Source organism: Narcine bancroftii, chromosome 3 (genome assembly GCF_036971445.1).
Source record: "Narcine bancroftii isolate sNarBan1 chromosome 3, sNarBan1.hap1, whole genome shotgun sequence".
NCBI lineage: Eukaryota > Metazoa > Chordata > Chondrichthyes > Torpediniformes > Narcinidae > Narcine > Narcine bancroftii.
The window spans coordinates 169,538,940-169,552,914 of NC_091471.1; the positions used below are offsets into that span (position 1 = coordinate 169,538,940).

General features: G+C 40.5%; 1 long non-coding RNA gene across 1 annotated transcript in view; it reads right to left on the minus strand.

The window, feature by feature from the left end:
- Nucleotides 1-13,975, minus strand: part of LOC138756285 (uncharacterized) — a 42,441-nt gene that overhangs the window by 21,377 nt on the left and 7,089 nt on the right. Inside the window, exon 2 of the long non-coding RNA XR_011352948.1 lies at nt 13,194-13,257. This is a non-coding gene — a long non-coding RNA (uncharacterized lncRNA). The remainder of the gene's footprint in view (nt 1-13,193; nt 13,258-13,975) is intronic.

Here is a 13,975-nt window from a genome sequence, read left to right on the forward strand (position 1 = left end):
TCTTCAGTACTTGTCCCCTTTTGTCTACGTAAAAAGCATTTTATCATTTCAGTCCGTGGTCCCCATTAAATGTGCTGTATGTGTTGTGGCCTCATGGCGGGTGGGAATGTGTATGGGCCCTGTTGAGATTGACTGTGCTAATCTACCATGGTAAATTAAAGGATAAAGTGTGCCTCACTATGATTAGCCATAAGTTATTAGAGTGCTTACTTTGTTTCTATGTGTGTGATGTGTTTTCTGGTTGTTTTACAGATGTTTGAGGAATTTTCTAATCAGGGAAGTTAAGAAATGAATCATATGGTTAAGTGTCTGGGCATGAGTAATCCTGGCAATGTGAGAATGAAAGAGAAATTTTAGATGGCCTGATCCACTGAAAATAACTTTGAGCCATCTTTAACTTCAAGTGTGAACGATGTGGTTACATTTGTGTGAAATATACTTGTTGGAGGGTAAAGTATAGATTTATTTCAGCAGTGAGATTTTGAATAGGTCCCACTTGCCCAGAAAGATGATGTCCAGGAAGGCTGAGGCAATAAAGTACCCCTGCCTCAAAATTAGTTAATTGTGAATATTAGAAAAACCAGCCTAGAGAAACATTTGTCTTTTGTACGCTAGTTTGAATTCATCATAAAAGCATCTTCAAGCGTTGACACAGATCTCCTGAGTAAGTGGCTAATATAAGGATGCTCTTGAGACTAAAGAAAAATAGTATTTCCACGTTGAGATTTTTGTTAAAGAAGAGACCTTCGTTTTAAGATAGCAGAGTAATCGTCTCTTGAGGGCAGAGAAAATACAGAACGTTGACTTAGATTGCTGTTGGGTTTAAAAATTCTGCCCAAAGAGAAGAATGGTATATAATCAGGCTTCTTCTGAACACAGAAATAAAAAAAACTATGTCTTGGTGCACATTGTGTACAAATAGTCCTTGCATCTCTTTTCAGTGTCTCGAAAATTCTTCAGTGCATATAAATTGCCAAGGATTTTCACCATGAGAATATTAAGGCTCGGAATGACTACAGAGGAGAAGGATAGGTTGACCCTTTGGTCTGTATTCTTGAAGATTATTATGATTAATATTTAAATCAGTTAATACTTTAGCAACCAGTCTCCAGTTAAATAATGGCTTATTTGCACAGGCTTCATGGTGTCATGGAATGAGAACAGAAAGAAGAAAGGCATTCAGCTTGTGCCACTTTTGTAGTACAGTATTATGATCCATTTGCTTCCACTACTTTCCACAATGAACACTTTTCCTCCTCAAGTATTTCTGCAGTTCAGTTTGAAAGTTCTTGAATTTACTTCTCCCTCCATTATGGTTATTATTATAACTTTCTGCAATTAAAATGGAAAACCCTCTTAGTTTTCATGATATATTTAAATCTGCTTCAAGTTATTGATTGTTCAGAGCTGTGGACAGAGTTCCTTCCTACTTTTAAGATTTTCTTCAGTGTTCTCTGCTCTAAGGAGAACACCCTGACCTCCCCCCTCCCCCACATTTCAAATCAGATACTATTTATTGCCATGTAATAAAAGAGAGATGCTTTAGAACTTTAGAACTTTGGCTTGGCTTCGCGGACGAAGATTTATGGAGGGGGTAAAAAGTCCACGTCAGCTGCAGGCTCGTTTGTGGCTGACCAGTCCGATGCGGGACAGGCAGACACGATTGCAGCGGTTGCAAGGGAAAATTGGTTGGTTGGGGTTGGGTGTTGGGTTTTTCCTCCTTTGCCTTTTGTCAGTGAGGTGGGCTCTGCGGTCTTCTTCAAAGGAGGCTGCTGCCCGCCAAACTGTGAGGCGCCAAGATGCACGGTTTGAGGCGTTATCAGCCCACTGGCGGTGGTCAATGTGGCAGGCACCAAGAGATTTCTTTAGGCAGTCCTTGTACCTTTTCTTTGGTGCACCTCTGTCACGGTGGCCAGTGGAGAGCTCGCCATATAATACGATCTTGGGAAGGCGATGGTCCTCCATTCTGGAGACGTGACCCATCCAGCGCAGCTGGATCTTCAGCAGCATGGACTCGATGCTGTCGACCTCTGCCATCTCGAGTACCTCGACGTTAGGGGTGTGAGCGCTCCAATGGATGTTGAGGATGGAGCGGAGACAACGCTGGTGGAACCGTTCTAGGAGCCGTAGGTGGTGCCGGTAGAGGACCCATGATTTGGAGCCGAACAGGAGTGTGGGTATGACAACGGCTCTGTATACGCTTATCTTTGTGAGGTTTTTCAGTTGGTTGTTTTTCCAGACTCTTTTGTGTAGTCTTCCAAAGGCGCTATTTGCCTTGGCGAGTCTGTTGTCTATCTCATTGTCGATCCTTGCATCTGATGAAATGCTGCAGCCGAGATAGGTAAACTGGTTGACCGTTTTGAGTTTTGTGTGCCCGATGGAGATGTGGGGGGGCTGGTAGTCATGGTGGGGAGCTGGCTGATGGAGGACCTCAGTTTTCTTCAGGCTGACTTCCAGGCCAAACATTTTGGCAGTTTCCGCAAAGCAGGACGTCAAGCGCTGAAGAGCTGGCTCTGAATGGGCAACTAAAGTGGCATCATCTGCAAAGAGTAGTTCACGGACAAGTTTCTCTTGTGTCTTGGTGTGAGCTTGCAGGCGCCTCAGATTGAAGAGACTGCCATCCGTGCGGTACCGGATGTAAACAGCGTCTTCATTGTTGGGGTCTTTCATGGCTTGGTTCAGCATCATGCTGAAGAAGATTGAAAAGAGGGTTGGTGCGAGAACACAGCCTTGCTTCACGCCATTGTTAATGGAGAAGGGTTCAGAGAGCTCATTGCTGTATCTGACCCGACCTTGTTGGTTTTCGTGCAGTTGGATAATCATGTTGAGGAACTTTGGGGGACATCCGATGCGCTCTAGTATTTGCCAAAGCCCTTTCCTGCTCACGGTGTCGAAGGCTAGAACGCTTCCACCAGCGTTGTCTCCGCTCCATCCTCAACATCCATTGGAGCGCTCACACCCCTAACGTCGAGGTACTCGAGATGGCAGAGGTCGACAGCATCGAGTCCACGCTGCTGAAGATCCAGCTGCGCTGGATGGGTCACGTCTCCAGAATGGAGGACCATCGCCTTCCCAAGATCGTATTATATGGCGAGCTCTCCACTGGCCACCGTGACAGAGGTGCACCAAAGAAAAGGTACAAGGACTGCCTAAAGAAATCTCTTGGTGCCTGCCACATTGACCACCGCCAGTGGGCTGATAACGCCTCAAACCGTGCATCTTGGCGCCTCACAGTTTGGCGGGCAGCAGCCTCCTTTGAAGAAGACCGCAGAGCCCACCTCACTGACAAAAGGCAAAGGAGGAAAAACCCAACACCCAACCCCAACCAACCAATTTTCCCTTGCAACCGCTGCAATCGTGTCTGCCTGTCCTGCATCGGACTGGTCAGCCACAAACGAGCCTGCAGCTGACGTGGACTTTTTACCCCCTCCATAAATCTTCGTCCGCGAAGCCAAGCCAAAGAAGAATGTGTTGTGGCATCTTCGTGATGCCACCATCATCACCCTGTACAAAAACAAAGGCGAGAAATCAGACTGCTCAAACTACAGGGGAATCACGTTGCTCTCCATTGCAGGCAAAATCTTCGCTAGGATTCTACTAAATAGAATAATACCTAGTGTCACCGAGAATATTCTCCCAGAATCACAGTGCGGCTTTCGCGCAAACAGAGGAACCACTGACATGGTCTTTGCCCTCAGACAGCTCCAAGAAAAGTGCAGAGAACAAAACAAAGGACTCTACATCAAAAGAGAGATGCAATATTACACAAAATTGCATTCAGTCTGTAATATGGCAGACAAAGGTCCTATATGAGCATTGCTCGCTCCGCTTACAGTCAGAGAAAGAGAAACAAAAGAAAGTTCTCTATTAGCCACTGAGAATCCATGGATTCGCCTCTAGTCCTTCTGCAGCCATACAAGACACCTGTTAAGTTAAAACCATTGGCACCTTGAGCCCAGATCCAAATCTCTGACACGATGAGGAAGCCTTCATCATCCAGGGCCATTTGGGTGCCCTGCTTGCCCTCACCATCCCCTCAGATCCCAGTTCTGATACCTGGTTCTCATGAACCAGTCTCCAACAGCCTGCAGCCTGCATAGGTTCTTCGCCCGCAAGTTGCTAACAGCTCACGGCCTGCATGTGTCTTTGCTTGTCTGCTGCTGCGGCCACCATCCTTAAGGTTGTCTCCTCTGCGTCTCGTCCTCAACTGGACTTGTTCTTCCCGTTACTGTTGCACTGCGCTGATCCGCTGGTCCTCCGGATTCTGCAACCTCTCGTGGCCGCTGCTGAATACAGGTGCTGCCATCTTGGACTGAGACCCCACGGTCACATGATTTTAAAATAAAACACCGTCAGCTCCTTTAGCAGCCCATTAGAAGCTTGTACGGAGCCACTGGCAATAGGAATGGCCAGTAGAACCCTGCGGGGAAGCACTGTGTTTCTGCTCCCCACTCACCCCAGGCCCACACCAGCAGTGCCACCATTAAAAAAAAAACTGCTCATCCCTGGTATCATCTATGTACATCATTTATATCCTGTTCATGGGGCAGTCAGTCTTCCAAAGTTTTGATCCCAGAAGAGAACTCAATATTCATTTTATTTTCTATTGGTTTTGCATGCCTTTCATTTTTTTTTACTCTTGCCCTCAAGATTGCCAAAATGTTCATTATTGTTTTAATACTGTAACACTTTGAAAGATTTATTTGTGTGCACTCCTGGTTCTCTTTGATGCTGTGTCTCCAGCAAATATTAATTCACATCATTTCTATCACCTCCACCTTTTCTCCCCACATAGGTACAACACTTCATTATTGTCTATTTTATAATCAATACAGGAAGTTAGCTCACAGGCGCAATAAGTAAGCCAACAAATTGAATGTTGGCTTTTTTTTTGTACAAGGGGATTGAGTTCAAAAACAGTGATGCATTGTCACAATGAGACATAATTTTACTGAGACCAGACATGGATTACTGCATTGGAGTTGTTTTTAAGGAAGTAGATGCTTTTGTTGTACTCGGTGAAGAGAACTTTCACCAAATTGATTTCTGGGATGACAGAAATATTAAAGATTGGGGCTGTTCTCTTTAGATGTTAGCAAAATTGGAGGTAATGGGGAAATATACAGAATCTCAAGGGAAGTTGATGGGGCAGATGCTTCCTCTGGTGGGGGAATCAGGAACAAGGGGACAAAACATCAAAACCTTCTGAGATTGTAGAGGATAAAGTTCTCTGAATTGTTGTAAATTGTGGTGTAATTCTCTGGTATTGCTACTGCATCACAAAGTTAACAACCCAACTGTCCACCACATCCCAGCTGATGGTTTTGCTCACCTAGTGATCAGATTTATCAATTGTCCTCAAGTTTGACTGTTGGAGACTGCCAACATTTCTTTATCTATTTTTATCCTATCCCTTCTCACTCGCTCTACCTCTACTGTACATTGGATGTACCTTGTTCTATAGGACACTCATTTATTACCAAGGCTTGGACTCTATTGAATCCCATTCTTCCTTTGTTGTTCTGATCGAACAAAGGGGTGCAAGATAGGGTAGAACAGTAGTTTTCAAATCGCCCCCTCCAAACTCGCATTCCACCTTAAGTAATCCCTATGTTTTAGGTGGTGATTAGTAAAGGCTTACTTAAAGTGGCATGTGAGTGGGGGAAAAATGATTAAGAACTACTGCTCTAGACACAGTTGTTACTGAAATATTTTGGTTGAGAAAAATTGTCAGTGGCCTATTTGTTTTGGAGTTCTGAAACCGTGCACAAAACAAGTCAATTAGGGATGATTAAAAAAGTGTTTTTTGAACTTTTTCTTTCCACACCAATCCTCAAGGAGATTTGACACTTTGTTGAGTCCATCTTTCAGAGATGTACAATTTGCATCATGGTCTGGTGTGCCCAGGAATGCAGAACGATACACAAAATGGCACAGTCAATTCCGTCACAGCACTGACACTCCGTCCACTGTGAGTTGCTGCATCAGGAAGGCAACTAATATCATAAAAGATACCTTTTGCCCTGGACATTCTCTCTTTTTGCTGCTGCCTTGTGCAATTGGTGTAGAAGAGTGAATCTCGGCATCTCCAGATTCCCCATCACCTCAACTACTACAAGACCACGAAAAGTCTATTGGGTCCACTGACAAAGCACGTATTTTACAATACCAGCCAACTGTGACTATTGATTATTTATGATTTCTTTTCTTTTTGTTTCCTTTTATATTTGTTATCTTTATTTTCTCCTTGTGTTGTCTCATGTATGGTTAGACTTTATTTGTATTGATGTTTTATATAACTGGGAAGCTGCAGCAGCAAGACTTTCATTGCACTGTACATGATGATAAATTTCATTTATTGATTTGTTTTCCTTCATTAGCTTTCCCGAACACCCAAAGCAGGAATTCCAAATCAGTATATTTATTACTGGCTCACTATGAAGATACAATGTGGTGATGTGACACCAACTTTCCTAATGACCAGTATATCTCAGTGTGGGTTCCAAATCCACCTTAAATTGCCCAGCATTTTCTCTCTGATTAATCCATCCAATTTCTGAAATATTCTTTTAATTTTCTGCACTCAACTCTACATCTATCTTGTTCCTCCTCCAAATGTTCAAATGCTCATACTTTCTGCCAGATAAGCTCTTCTCTGCATCCAACAGGTATTCTTTGCATGGAATATAGAATCCTATTCATTGGCCCAACACTAGTTGCACCCAATATATATTAAGTCAACATTGGATAGATGCTGCCTACCCTACATCTGGTCCCAAAGTCCAGCAAGGTGAATTCTTTTTTTCTGTACAACATACATACAGTAATCCCTGGTATCTGGCACCTATTGGGATTGGTAGATGCTGGATAAGTGAATTTTCTGGTTGCTTGAGATTTACTCTAATAATGCCTAACTAATACACCTGCATTAAGAATAAACAGTTTAAAATACAAAAGGCAAATATTCTATACTGTACTTACACTAAATAAACTTCACTTGTATCAGGACAAAAGGTACAGGAGCCTAAAGATGAGCATTTAGTGGCACAAGGACAGCCTCTTCCTCATTGCCATCAGATTCCTGAATAATCAATGAACCAAAGACACTGTCTTACTTTTCGTGCACTATATATTTTATTTATTGTTGTAAGGTGGTTTATATAAATATTTGCTCTGTGATGCTGCAGTAAAAGAACAAATTTTGTAACTTTTCATTACAATAAATTCTGATTCTGATATAAACCTTTATATTCAGTCACATTCTTTGAAAATATTTACCATTGCTGATTCTGCAGGTTCCTCCTCCTCTGTGGAGTCTCCAAAAAAATATACAATAACATTATAGATAATTAACCCCTTTTCCCCCACATTTACTAATGAAGTATCAGACTGCGGTGACTCTAAGTAAGCAGGGATAAGGAGACACTTTAAGAGAGCCACCGCAACAGCGAGTGGCATCAACCATCTCTTCATCCTGGGTGATGTCATTTCATTCAAACACAACTTTATTCAAACAGCTACTACGAGCAAATCATGACCAAAGTACTTCGCTGGCAGAATATTTTCTCCATCTTCACCAAAGGTTTGTGTGTTACTGCAGAGAAGATTTACAATTTGCGTATCTTTTACCTCTAATTTTATTTTTATTTTTAAAATTTATTTTCCTCAATTTCTTTTTTTGCTGGTTGCTTGAGGCTGCTGGTTGCTTGCATTCTGGATACCAGGGGTTTTACTGTATTACCTTGATTTTTCTGATAATACCCACAACACTTTCCCTAACATTAGCAATAATTCAGATTTTCTTTGGTGCTGCTTTTTTAACTTTCTCTCTAGCTGCTGAAACTCTACATTCTCTTTTTCTCCAGTATCCCACAGTTCCCTAATTGGAAACAATGGTTCTGTTGCCCATTTTGACTATCTTCCAGCTCTTTGTAAACTAGGATCACATTTTGACTTATTGGTAGATGAAGTTCAGCTTGTCAGTGCAGAGAATGAGCTGGAGGGGAAGGGGAAATGTCTGAATGCTTGTTTGTCCTTTCACATGGTTTTCGTAAGGCATCTCAACGTGGCCAGAGAGAAGACTTGAGGTTGTGAATCAGAGGGCCTCCTAAGTGCCCAATTCTTAAACCTAACATAAAGTTAACTTGGGTTGTAAATCCAACCCATAAGCTCTGTGAGCTGAAGATATTTGCAAAGAAGAAACCATAAAATGTCACAGAATATGACACCATTTGCAGCCGTTGCAAGAACGACAAGACAGATCAAAACTAAGTGACTGTAAATGTTTTAGGCACAAGTTTCTAATTCTTTGGACTGCTAAAATTAGGATTATTACAAACTTTTCTCTGTTTACTTCTGCAAAATATAGTATGCATTATCTGTAAAACAAAGTAATGAATAAAAAAGGAGAAATTGATATGATGGATTTAGTCCAAGTATCTCCATAGCCTGACATTTTTTGGCACTTGCATTGCATTTGTTACACGTTTAATGTTCTATTTAAATTTGATTGATGTGAATGCTTTAAATAATGCACTTCAGCAGGAGACTCCCGGCACATAAATTTGTAAATCATATTCATTCAATATGATTTACAGAAACAAGAACTGTTTGTCAAGTTAGCATCTCCATTGCATTTTAATATGGATGCTAGAATGGAAATGGGGAAAAAGGGCATAAGAAGGATGAATTAAGGAAGAGTGTGGGGGCAGGGGGGAGGGATGAATGATGTGTAAGGGAAAGAACAGCACACAGAAGAAAATGAAAAAGTGAATAACAAAGATTTTTAATGCCTTGCTTGGAATTTTTAGGTTTTACCATTCTAATCTAAGGTGGCATTGTTAGTGTAGTGGTTAGTGCAATGCTTTTACAGTGCCAGCTACAGGGGTTCGAATCCAGTGCAGTTTGTACATTCTCCCCATGTCCGTGGGTTTCCTCGGGGTCTTCAGTGTCCTCCCATTGTTCAAAACTTACCAGGCTGTAGCTTAATTGGATGTAATTGGGCAGCACAGAGTAACCTATCACCATGTCTTCCTTTGGAATAGCCACCCTACAAAGTTCCTGTTATTGTACTGCATGTATAAAATATTTAAAAAAAAAATTAATTTGTTTATTCATATATTAAAAACTGGCCCCTTATTGGGGATATATAGAAGATTTTTATTGGATTTTATATTGGTTCATTTTGGCCTCAGTGGCTTCGCTGCTTCAATGGTAGTTTAAAATCTTTTAGTTTTCCTGTCTGAGTTGCTAAAATCTTAAATGATCTTTAATCTATTACAAATTTTTCTCCATCTTTCTACACTGGACTTTTCTCCTAAAGCTGAATTAATGTTCTATTCAGAGTCAAAGAGTTATAGAGATGTACAGCTCTTTGGCCCCCACTGGCCCGAGCTGACCCATCATAGGCAGGAGACTGGATAACTGTGAAAGGGAAGGAGGAAGAAAGATTCATGATGATGTTACCAAGACTGTTGGGGTTGAGTTGTAAAGTGAGGCTGGAGTGTAAGAGGCTGAGGAGACATTATAGTGGCTTATAAAATCATGAGGGACACAGATAAGGTGAATAGTCATTTTTTTCCCCCTAGGGTAGGGGAGTCTAGAATTAGAGGGTAGAGATTTAAGGTGAGAGGGGGAAAATTTAAAAGGGGACCCAAGACAGAGGGTGGTGGGTGGGTGATGGAACAAGCTGCTAGAAGAAAATGCTGAGGCTGGGACAACTGTAATGTTAAAAAGATGTTTGGACAGATACATGGATAGAAAAGGTTTAGAGCAGTGGTTTTCAAACTGTCCCCCTAAACTCACATTCCACTGTAAGCAAACTCTATGCCATAAAGTGATCTGTGATTGGTAAGGGATTGCTTAAAGTGGCATGTGAGTGGGAAGGGAAGGTTGAGAATCACTGCACTGGATTGTTATTGAAGTATTTTGCATGAGAAAAAATGTAATTGGCCCATTTTCTCTGGAGTTATGAATCCATCCACATAACAAGTCAATTAGATATGATTAAAACAGTGGTTTTCAAACCTTTTCTTTCCACCAACATACCACCTTAAGCAATCCCTTACTAATCACAGAGCACCTATGGTGTAGGGAATACGTAAAGTGGTATGTGAGTTAAGGGGGCATTTTGAAATGGTTGAGAGGATAGGGACCAAATATGGGTAAATGGGACTAGTTTGACTGGACAACTTGGTCTGCATAGACAAGTTGGGCCAAAGGGTCTGTTTTGCACTTTAAAACTCTGACACTGAGGGAAGAAATTTCTACGCAGTTTAGTTTTAAATGACTGGCCCCTGATCATGAAACAACATCGCTTTGGTCGAGATTCACCCTTTACTTTGCAAGTGTTCTATGCTGTACTCTATGCACTCACAATCTATAGAATACTGTGCCTGAGGGTGATACAGGTCACTGTCAATCTCACCATGTGTACATTCCTGTATTTTACCCACTGATAGAGTTGGTGTCAAGAGCTGTAAATAAACTTAGTTAATCCAATAAAGTACTGAGTTTATCCAGTGAATGTGTGAAGCCTAAGGCAAACTAACGGCAATCACTGCTTGCAGTGGAGTATGGAAAGAAACATGAAGTAAAGTTTATATCTGGAATTTTCCACATTGCTATTATCCCATAAAAATAAATCTTTTTTTTTAGTGGTTTGTATAATAAATATAGTTCAATGAAGAAAAGGGAACAAAACTGAAAATACAATATATCATATTGTGTGTGTGTATTTCTCTCTCTCACTCGCTCTCTCTCTCTCTCAATAAAATTTCAAACAATATAAAGTCAGTCCCCCCTCCACTTTACTGGGTGAAGACAGAAATGACATCAAAAATATATATATAAACAACAACTTAACCTACTCTATTTTAAAAAAAGAAGTAAAATAACCAAAAAAATTTGAGCAGCTTATTCTGAGGGCTACATACATTTTGTAGCTTTTGATTCATGCCATGAATCACAATACAAAGGTAAGACTATTTCTCTTCTGGTAGATGAGTACATCTAATCACATTAAAAACATTGACATCAAATGAAAATAAGACAAAAGGCTGCATTGAATCTTCAAATTTCACCAATGATTCAAATATATATTTAATTTTTAAAAACTTAAATGAGACTTAATATGAGAGAACCATTGAAACACTGTTGGAGGTCTAGAGTCTTTCCATTTGAATAAGATGGCTCTTCGAGCCAACAGTATAGGGAAGGCCACAATCAGTTGCACAGGTACAGAAAAACTCCCTATATTTGGTTCAATAACCCCCAAAAAGAGCAATTATTGGATTGGGTCATTGAAAATATATTATAATTTCTTTCCAATAGATTTCTAAAGATGGACAAGACCAAAACATGTATGTCAATGTAGCAAGATCAGATTTGGATCTCTCACAATTAGGGTTAATATTAGAAAAGATGCAAGACAGCTTATCTTTGGACATGTGAACATGATGCACCACTTTGAATTTGATTAATGAATGTTGGGCACATATTGAAGATGTATTCATCAGTTTAAGAATCTTGTCCCATAGATTCTCCGATAAGGATCTTGCAAGTTTCCAATAAACAGAAATCAAGTTCATTGAAGATGTACACACATTTCAAACTGTTAAACAGCTTATCAATACACTTAATTTGCAACTTTTTGAGAAAGGTTTGGCAATTAAAATAAGGGACATAAGTGCAAGTAGTCATCACATATATTCCTATAATAAAAGTTCAGTAGTTTTTATGGACAACAGTGATCAATTGACTTTGAGTTGGTAACATTTTAAGCCATATTATTGTAAACAATAAGAATGTGAACATTTTACTTGTCACCTGCCTGAAATCTCATTGTAACTAGGTAATCACATGATCAATTAATTCCATTTTAGTTTTTATTGACAGGTCTTCAGGGTAATGATGGCAAAGAATGCCCATGAAGAAAAATCAAATGGATTACTATGCCACTGGCTGATCAAATGCAAGCAACCTATTCTCAATGACCCCTGGCCATTCATCCTGAACCTTGTGGCAATTGAGGGAGAACTCAATCTCTCATTCATTTCATGCAACCTAATATCACGAGGATACAAAATTAATGCTCACAGTTTACCAGTTCACATGATACTTTTCTTTCTTTCCCTCTCTCTTTCTCCCTCTCTCTCTTTCTCTGTCTCTGTCTCTCTCTCTCTGGAAGGTGTTTCCAAAGCAGTGTGGAAGACTGTAGAAAGTGCCACATGGAGCTCTGAAAACTGAAAATTTTAGAAGCACTCTTACTCGTTTGTGATGGGACATGATTGTACTGTGGAACACTGGTTGGTATTCATTACTGTGTTAAAGAACATGCTTTAAGGGAGTTTCCATGGATAATTTTACTGTTTAATTACATGAATGCCAATTATGTCAGACAAGGCAAACAAGTCTAAACATTATTACTGCAAAAATGCCATCCATTTCTTACTTGGATGGATTCTCAATCTCACTGCTTTAGTACTGCATGTCACTCTCAATGCTACACATCTCGATTGTGTGGACCTGGCTAGAAAGCTCAATTAAATCGCATTTAGTAGGAATGAGTCAGAGAATCATACAGCATGGAACAGCTCCTTTGGCCCAAGTTGGCATTCGGTGATAGTCCCATTTAATTGCATTTGGTCCATATACAGCTAAACACTTCCCATCCATCTATCTGTCCAAATGTCTTTTGAATGTTGTAATTAGACACCTTTCTGGCTGGTCGTTATAAATACGGACCATCTTCTCATGTTTGTCATTAATCTTTCCTCTCTCATCACCTGAAACTTACGCTGTCTAGTTCTAATGTACGTAATTCTATTCACAGCAGGTCCCTGGATTATAGAAGACCTAACATGATGATCTGGTTTTAAGAAAACTCTCCTACTTCTGCTCTCAAACCTCTTCACCAGGAAAAAATGCAGAGGTGACCCATAGAAAGAGCCAGTGCATTTTCCAAATTCTCCTTCAGGTAAGAATAAACATTACGAACCCTGTTATCAAACTGCTGGTAGTCTTTTCACTGATGAGTAGATCACCACTCTTGGCTCCCTCAGCTACATTCAGCTAACATCTGTCACAGTTCACTTGCTGGTAACAATGCCTATTACCTACACTGTGCTTCCCCAGTCTCTTCTTTACAATTCGGTTTTTTGATTTATGCTAAAGATTTCATGTTACGATCTTACTCTGTTTATTGTCGAACTCCCAGGTACTCTTAGGAAGATGGTAGTGAATTGCCATCTTGAAGAGCTGTAGGAAGAGCACACGCACGGCAGTCATTTTATCAGCAGATAATCTACGTTATAGTGATGATAGTTGTTAGGGAAAATTGGCTGGGATATCAGCGAGTTCTCTGCTGCTCTTGGAGGGAGCCACCTGCGAAGGAAGATGGGGCCTTGGAGTAAAATCTCCAAAGCACCACACCAGCAGCAGCATTTAAATCACTTAGTAGAGCAATGTAGCCTCAGAATCATCTCTGCCAATATCCTCTGGACCCTCTCACTGTAATTTAAAGCCACAGGCACCCTGAATTGCACAGCTGTTGCCAAAGATAATATATAAAAACTGGAAAGCACATTATGGTTCTCAATTTCCAGGCCAATACCATGAAATACAAATAAGATGCCCAATTTAAACAGATAAATATGGAATTGCTTTGATATATTTTAATGTCTTGTTGAATAACATGATGCCTTACGTCAATTAACTAATCTACAATGGCAAAAATGGGATTCATTGGAAGGAGCATGAGGATTTAAGAGCTGAACAAAGTGACTGGCTTTTACTTGCTGTGAATGACTTCCTGATGTATGATGGGGAAATGTAGAATTTGACTTCACAGCATCCTGTGGAAGGCTCAATATCCATGCAGCAAAACGTTCCTTGTCAATAAAGCCTAAGCAGTTGGGAAAAATGGTCACTCGAGATGCATACAACCACAATGCTTATAAATCTTCCTTTCCAATGC